This window comes from Typopeltis vanoorti, chromosome 17 (assembly GCF_054136105.1).
Source record: "Typopeltis vanoorti isolate ZY-2024b chromosome 17, IOZ_Tvanoo_1.0, whole genome shotgun sequence".
Taxonomy (NCBI): Eukaryota; Metazoa; Arthropoda; class Arachnida; order Uropygi; family Thelyphonidae; genus Typopeltis; species Typopeltis vanoorti.
Window position 1 is genome coordinate 108,412,754 of NC_143565.1, and position 9,210 is coordinate 108,421,963.

At 34.8% G+C, this 9,210-nt stretch overlaps 1 non-coding gene across 1 annotated transcript; it reads right to left on the reverse strand.

Annotated features, from left to right (window-relative positions):
- Window positions 1–1,136: 1,136 nt before the first annotated feature.
- On the reverse strand, window positions 1,137–1,301 carry LOC150097756 (U1 spliceosomal RNA). The gene has a single exon (XR_016549757.1). It is a non-coding gene; the product is annotated as a U1 spliceosomal RNA (small nuclear RNA).
- Between the last annotated feature and the right edge of the window lie 7,909 nt (window positions 1,302–9,210).

Here is a 9,210-nt window from a genome sequence, read left to right on the forward strand (position 1 = left end):
ATTATAATCTCCACAAATTGAGGTTATATTTAAAATTGTATCTAATCTGTTAAGGAACGAAATGTTTATCAAATTATAATCTCGTATGAACCACAAGTTTCATAAAAATGTTATTAATTTTTATGAAGCTATTAACAAGGCTCTCCAGAAGACATTGAATGATCAAAGAAACGTGTGAGCATCATTTTAAGGAGTGATTTTAGATAAAGGTATGTGACCTTTTACAGAAGTACATGGAAGTGAAGTGTCCTCTACGCGTTTTATGTATTCATGCTCATCTCTGTATATGACAGTAATTTCGACAGAATACTACTTAACAAAATGAAAGATTGGTCGATTGGTAGAGCTTCTGCTACTAATGGCTCAGCAAAAAGTTAAGCAAGTTTCAGCGCGGTTAGTAGTTGGAAGGAGTTCAATCGTACGATGCTGTTGGCACACTTTTCCTTGGCCAGTCTTTGGCCTCCCTGGAGGTGTCACAGAATAATAATAATAGTTAATATGGGTCCATCAGTTTTCCAAATCCGATTATCTTCTGCAAGTCCAATCTGTCCTTTAAAATGCATAAATGAAAGTATAGAAGAAATTTTTTAAAAAAATAAAAGAAAGAACGTAAATAAAAAAAAAAAAATCCAGGAAAAACTGGTGATTTAGAGGCAAATATTGATGGTGTACAGTGCTTATAGAAAATTAGAGAACAGGAATACCAAAAAAAAAAAAAAATCAGCTAACGCCTTTTTGTTCCCGTATAGGGAGTAGGCGAGGCCGAACAGGAATATATTAAGACAAAAATCTGTCTTAATGCTCCGTGGTAGGGCAAGGACGTCTGGAACACATTGCATTGCTTTGAAGCGCTGTCCAGAGCCTGGATATAACGCGATGTGAGATTCAAAACTCTCTAAGATTTCTGAACGCACATTGATCAAAAAGTAATTCAGATTCGATGCTTATTGTTTGATTCTTTATGTAAATAAATTGTAAAATTATATATATATGAATGTATGTATATATCAAAGAATTGCTTTAAAATAAATTGTAAAATTATATATATATGTATGTATGTATATATCAAAGAATTGCTTTAAAATAAATTTCTTTTGTGATCAGTAAATTTATCAACTAATTTTTGATTACAATAAAAGGGGAAAGCGCGAACGCAGTCCCCAACTACCAAAAATTCCGCGTTCCATCTATCCCAGTTTGGGAAAGTGGCAGAAGTCAACCAACCCGTGTGTGCTATGGGTCAGTCTCTTTCTGGGGCATCCTCCTTAATGATCAAGGAAGACCCAACGCCAGGTAAGTATGCTAGGCTTGCCAAACGGAAAGAACCACTACAAAATCTATACGAAAAATAAAAAGGTGTATGGTATGTATTTCTTTTATTATTATAAAATTTAAAATATAATTGAATTTTATTTAAACTTTTCAGTAACAATATATATGCATTATAATTTTATAAATTTTAATATAATATTTATATTATATTAAAATTAAAATTTTAATATAATAAAAAATGGAAATAATTTATCAACGAAATGGTTTATATAAGTATATTACAGTTACAGCTACAAATCAGTTATAATCAGCAATTACTCTTTTATTCAAAATTTTTTTTTTATTCAAAGAATTTAAATTTAACGCTGCCTGCAACGTTAAACATTTAACATTTAATATTGCAAGCAGCGATACAATGCAAGCATAAATATTTGATAAACTTAAATGTAGGATTACAATCAATATTATTTGTATTATTTGTACGTAATATGAAAAAATAAATAAAATAAATAAATAAGAATAACATATCAATGTTTTCAAATGTTTTCTCGACTGGTTGAGATAGTGCTATAAAAACTGTCTTCTCGAATTAAATATTTATATTAATTAATTTACGAAAACACTATTTATCGAAAGGACATTAATTGAACATCCAGAAGTTGTTGAAAAAATAAATGATCGAACGAACAAGTCATCAGAATGAATTGTTGGATAATGAAAACAGAAATCGATTTCAGAACTCCAGTGTCTAATTATAATAATGAGTATTTATATCAAATAAGAAAATACCGTAGTCGCCCCATATCCGCGTTCAACTCAGGTCCGAAAATATTAAATGGAAAATTCCAGGAAATGGAAAAACTTACGAAACTTTCATAGCGTCTACAAACATTCAGTTCTGAAATAATATCGGATCTTTAATATCCAATTTGCCAATATAACTTTAAATCGCTGATATGAAGCCGTGTGGCTCTTTCTTTTAGTAATAAGAAAATTTTAGTAGTAGTCCAACACCAGGGCAATTCGTTGTAAAGGTGGAGAAAGCTACAGACATGCTGAGGTGGCTAAGATTCCATTCCCATTCAGATAACTTTATTACAATACGTTGTTATAATTGTTCTATTTTATTATTAGTTATTATTGTTAATTTCTTACTGTGTCTAATTTATAAATTAAACTTTATCGTAGGTATAAGGAAGAAACAGTGTATATAGAGTGTTTGGTACTCTCCACTGTTTCAGGTATCCGCTGGATTTCTTGGAACGTATCCCGCCGATAAAGGGAGACTACTGTACGTAACTTTTACATAATATCACTTCACAAGCCTACTTTGAACCCTACTTCAAAGAAATCTTTGAAGTAGTGTCTCGGGATTCTGTCCCTCCTTCCTACACGCATGCAGTGTGGATTATGGCCTTGCGCTCAACGCACTGTAATTAATTAAATCTGTTCCTGCCACCAAACATTAATAAAAATTGATACTATTACTGATATTTTGTTTAATAATCTAATTTAACTAAAATTATTATAATTTTAGTAAAATTATAATAATTATTATAATTTATATTATAATATTATATATTATAATATTATATTATAATTATATAATTATTATATAATAATTATATAATTATTATATTATAATTATTATAATATATTATAATATAATATATTATAATAATTATTTTAGTAAAATTATAATAATTATTATAATTTTACTAAAATAATTATTCAGATAGGTCCAAAACATATTTTGCTCTGTTGCTTGGCTGGCCTTGAATCCAAAGAAGTGATGATCCATAAAATTAAAATATAATATTTAATTGCTTTGACAATTCTAACTTTCGTGGTCTCACCTCTATGTTTGATAATTTTTGTCAGGTTTAATATCGCTTCCCCCCCTCCATGACTATCATTATTTTAATTTCATCTTCACATTTACCATCATTTCTGATTCTGGATCCCAGTAAATCATAACTTTGAACGATTTCTATTTTATCTCCCTCTATTATAAATTCATTTAAATTGCCAGAAGCCATCACTTTTGTTTAGTTGATGTTTAAATTAAGTCTTTGTTACTTTTCGTCTTAACCAATAGAATCAATCGCTCCAGATCTTCCTTAGTTTCTGTTATGCGAGTTGTATCATCTGCATATCTTAAATTAATTATTTTCCTGCCACCAATCATAATTCCAGCTGGATCTTTGTCTAATCAGCCATTCTCATAACATATTCACTATAAATATTAAAAAGGTAGGAAGACAGTATACAACCTTTTCCACACCCCTTTTCCCACTTGAAAATTGTCTGTTTCTCCAAAGGTTCCGAAGGCTTTAGTATAACCACGAACTTCTTACGGACCCATAGCGATCCCGACAGTCGTACTTCATTTTTCTATGTGTTCTGAGGCAAGTTTCTCTGCTTATTAATGAATAAACACTAGTTATCGAGAGAGAGAGAGAGAGAGCGAAATTTCTCTATCTCCATATCAGATTCACTAACTCCTCTTTAATTTTAAAAAAAAGTCTTTATATTTCGAAGATGTGTTCCTCACGTTAGCGAAAAAAACCCTCTTCTGAGACAGCAGAACTTATGTCCAGTTCTCTTTCCAATTACACTGGACGTTGTTAGTTCTGGTATGTTACATGTTCTGATTAAAAGGGGAAAATATTTTCACTGCATAAAGGAGGATCGAAGACTACGGTTGCAAATTACCGACCAATCAGCATATCAGGAGTCGTTGTCAAGGTCTTAGAGAAAGTAGTCAAGGGAAAAATACAGGAATGGATTGATGAAAACGAGATACTGTACAGGGGACAGCATGGCTTTGTGAAGGGTAGATCATGCTTCAGTAACTTGCTCAAGTTTTATAACAAGGTGACGGCTGAACTGGATAAGGGAAATGGGTTTACAGTGATACTGCTAGACCTGGCAAAGGCGTTTGACAGGATACCACATGGAATACTAATCCGTAAACTACAACATATGGGAATGGATATAGGGTTGGTGATATGGATAGGTGGTTGGTTGATGGAGAGATATCAAAGAGTAGTTTATTCAGGAGTAGAGTCCAAAAGATGGCCTGTGACTAGTGGTGTGCCACAGGGTTCTGTTCTTGGACCACTGCTGTTTAATCTGTTCATTAACGATATAGGGAAGGATCTAAGTGGAACAATTCATTTGTTCGCTGATGATGCAAAGTTGGGTAGGGCAATAGTGAATGCAGAAGATGTCAAAGTCTTGCAGGATGACTTAGATAGATTGGAGTTCTGGGCTAAGGAGAATGGATGTCATTTTAATGTGACAAAATGTAAGGTTATGCATTTTGGGGTGAAAAGATTCGCAGCAGTATACCACATTGGTGGAACTGTACTCCAAGAGATTGATGAGGCCAGGGACTTGGGAGTGTTGGTGGATAGTGAGATGAAGTTTAGGGGACACATTGCGAAAGTAGCTAAATCAGCTCATCAACTCATTTGGTTGTTGAAAAATATCTTAACGAGCAGAGACAAGCAAGTTATTGTACCTCTGTACCGAGCCTTGATAAGACCTCATCTCGACTACTGTGCCCAGATTTGGTCACCTCGGTTCCTTCTTGATGGGGAGGAGGTTGAGAGGATCCAGAGGCAAGTGACTAAGATGATAACAGGTCTATGGAATGAACCATATGAGAACAGGTTGAAGATTTGTGGGTTGCAGAAACTAGTTGATAGGCGAAGGAGGGGAGATATGATTGAGACATTCAAATTGCTAAAGGGATTCTATAGGATTAATTCAGAGGATATTTTTGAGATCAGGACTGGTGGCGGGAGAACTAGGGGACACCTATGGAAGCTGGGCAAGAGTGTGGTTAGCAGTGGTGTTAGAGCTGGGTTCTTTACTTTCAGAGTGGTAAATGAGTGGAATAAGCTGCCAGAGTCTGTTGTGGGTGCTATGACGGTGAACGAGTTCAAGACAAGGTATGATAGATACTGTGAGAATGTAATCGCATAGTTGTGTGGACATGATGTTTAGGGCCTCCCTCGATGAGTCTAAGGACTCCTGGAGTCGCCCGAAATAATAATAATAATAATAATAAATAAGGATTTCGAAACATTGTATGATATTGTGCGTTGATTTTAAAAAAAGCGGAAATTTTTATTTTAAGTACTGTAATTTATTAAGGAAGCTGTGTTGGTGTAGTTTCTTCTATGCAGTTACAACATGGCTATATTCTATATAACCACATTCATTATGTACACTTTTTTTTTTTGTTTGAGAATAGTAACATTGTAACTCACCAACAAAGTATATCCAATGACTAAGAGAGACAAGTTTAAAATAAAAATAAAAAATAAAAAAAAACACCAATTTTTTAAAATAGTTTCTTGAATTTTGGGAGGCCAAGCAATACTTGCCTAGAGACTGATATATCTTAACAACAGTCCAGGTATCCATTTTTAATAATTTGTTTATATAACAGGGTAACTAAGCACACTCAATTATATCGGATGCTCTGATTAAAAAAAAAAAAAAACCCTTCAGATTGCTCTCGAATATTTCACAATTGTAACCCTTCAAAAGTTAATCCCGAGAAAGTAATTCAAATGGTAACAGAGATAACGAATATATCTCTAAAAATTTAATAACATTGGTGTGTAGTTTATTACGAATATAAAATGTTATTGCAATTAGTATTATTATTAAAAGTTTGTAAATAGTCTTTTGTATAAACGTTTTAAATAAAGATTTTTTGTATTATCTGTTTGTGTCGAAATCATACAATTTCGTTTTGCTAATCAAGTACTTTTTCGACATCACTGTAAAGATGACGCATGCTCAGTATATTGTTAGTAAAATTTGGAACTGCTGATTTAAAATACGAAATTCGTATTTTAGTAATACTTTTTCTGCTGTAATATTCCAGATGAAATATACTAGAAGTCAGATAATATTTTTGCTGTTTAACAATAATATACCTATGCTACTTTCTTTTAATAGTTTTCGATGCCCAGATAAAGATTTGTTTGTTTGTCTTGTTTTCTTCAGGGTAAGCTGCTGTTTTGAAAGCGGATTACGTATTCGTAATAAGGTCATTGAACTACTGTTGTTTCAAAATGTTTTTTTTTATATAGAAAATTATTCCAAGATGAATTCCCTTGATTAATTTTTATATTCACCTGAGTTATTAAGTCAATATTAACTATTGTATATATAAATATATATATACTATTGTCTAATAATAAATATTAAACATCATTGACAAGACAAACTTATAAAAACATTTTAAAAATTAATAAATATTTAAATACTAAGAATAATTTTAAAATATCTTTAAAATTATAATAAAAAATTTAAATTATCTAAAACACCTTTTTTATTTTTATATGTTATTAAAATATATAGTTAGTAGAGAAGCTGGAACATATTTCCTATTTTAACTTTAAACGTTTCTCGACTATTCTTTCCTGGACGGCTGTGTGGCCGTTACACTTTTAATTAAAACTGAAAAGGTAGATACACAAATTAACATTTTTTTAACGTGCTGTTGATTATTGCTCTAAGAAAAATAACTGCATGTTAAAAGCAACAGGAAGTAATTTTACAGCTTGAACATCCCCTAATAGTTATAAATCTAATCAAGTACATATACCAGTGTTTTTCAAAGTTTTCTGACTAGCAACCATAATAATTAAAAAATATACAAATACCCACAAGAAGCGATATCCCGAAAGCACCAAATTATACAATACCAGTCACTTCGTCTCGTTCCAAAACTCAGCTTAATATCTTGTGGCCTACTTTATTTGTTTTGTTTATCTTAGATTGTGAATATCGCTTCTCGGCCTTTTGGCTTAGATCACGCGTTAGTTGTCATCGTAGATAGGGCAACTTGTAGTATCTGTTCTTAACCGTTAATATCGGTACGAGTCCCATCGGGGTTCACGATATTTAAACGGAAATTTACAGATCTTCATAAACCCCGGACCGGGGAAATATCAAACACTTGGTAGTGGTGGGAATAGCCTAGCCCCCCCCCCCCCTCACCAGCTATGGCTTTGCCGCGTACGCGAACCCTCGGAATAGAAGTTGAAGCCGACCTACAACCTCGATGTTTGGCTGAAGCCCTCATCCAAAGCGTCGGTGCTGATCAGATTTTTGGGTTTACTCCGTTCGGTGGTGGCCGTTTTCAAGTTGTCGTTCGAAATGTACAAACGAGAGATAAACTACTCGGAGGATTTGAATGTAATGGGAAAACAATAGTCCCATTTCTGGTAGGAAGCATCACCAAAGTACTTAGCATCCCCAGATTCCCTTTGGAATATATCGAAACTGATATAAAAATTATTCACGAAATATTCGGGAAATGGGGCGTTGTACGTAATGTAGAAGTCCTAAATGATGCAGACAACCCGGAATGGAAGTCGGGTGAGGTCATTATCTCCCTGGAGATGAAAACGCCCGTTCCCAACTTTGTTGTTATCGGATCTGCCAGAGTAATGATTAACTACCCTGGCGTAAAAAAACAGTGTTTCAGATGTGGTGCCTTCACTCACCTTGGGGCAGACTGTCCTAGAGTTAAGTGCAAAAACTGCCTCAAAGCAGGCCACAATCAAGAAAAATGTGAGGCAGCTTACCTAAAATGCAGGGTCATTGACCACAAAGTGGACACATGCCCATCAAGAACCCTGGCAGAGAGGATGGGAGGTGCAATCACACCTGCAACTGCACCAAGCAATGGAAATGGCACAGCACAGGAAGCCTCTCCACCTTTAAAGGCCACTCCTGATGCTACAGAAAGCCACCCCTCCACCTCTGAGACAACCAAGAAAAACCGCAAGGGAAAAAAAATTTCCACAACAGAAACGAGCAGTAAAAACCACACAGAAGAAACAGTCGATATAACTACAGTAGAAGAAAGAGAAGCTACAAATGCTAATATAGATATAGCCAAGGAAGAAGAAAAGATGGAGGCAGATACCAACACTTCCAAGCGGCCATTAAGCCCACAAGAAGAAGAGTTGATAACACCAAAAACAGCTAAAGTATCTGAGACCGCCCACCCAGAAGTCCCTCATGCAAAAGCAGGGGAGACTCTAAGCCATCTTATTAGAGGTATCCCTGGGGTGGCGGATAAATTCAAAGAAGCGATGGCAAAATTAGGAGAACCTGAACTCCTCCTTACAGGGAAGCATGGACCTGATGTTGTCAGTGCAAAATGGGGTGACCTTTTCGTCGATGACATCAGCAAAATCAGCCCTGATCAAGTAGAGGTAGCTATCGATTTAGATGAGGAGGCAGTTTCGGCGTTTTTTAGTGCTCTCTGCAAACTGGACATGGTCAAGGGAAGTGAAGTGGCCAAGAGAATATTAACAGCCCACAACAAAAGAAAGACACAGTAACCACCTCGTGGGTTTTCTGTACACAGTCTCACTGGTTTTTAGATCCCACAGGTGGGGGAGGACCTGAGAACCCGAGCGGCGAAGGCTTACAGCGAGTCGGTGCAGTTCCTTGTGAGCTGCATCACTCGGGCCAGATCCTTCCTCCACCTCTAAATTTAGTTTTCCATTCCTTTGGCTTTCTCGATACTTATGTTACACTTTCTGTTTGTTACATGTTTTCCTTTTCAGGATTTTTCCTGTTTTGTAATGTGAAAAACCAACGACCGTTTTAGAAACGCCCCTGGGGGACAAACAGCTAAAACAGGTCAACTGAGGCCTCTTTTACCTACTCTACTACTATGCACTCCTCTCCTACTATCTGTTGACTCTCAGCCTATCTTACGCTACAGGCCAATGATGAAATTTGTTGAACTCACACAATATATATATATATATATATATATATATATTAAGTTGATAATAACAAATAATACATTCTTATCTTATCAAATGACAAAGAAGCGAAAAGTGTAGCATTCCTTCCCCCCCCCCCCAATATATTAAACTGATTTTTGGA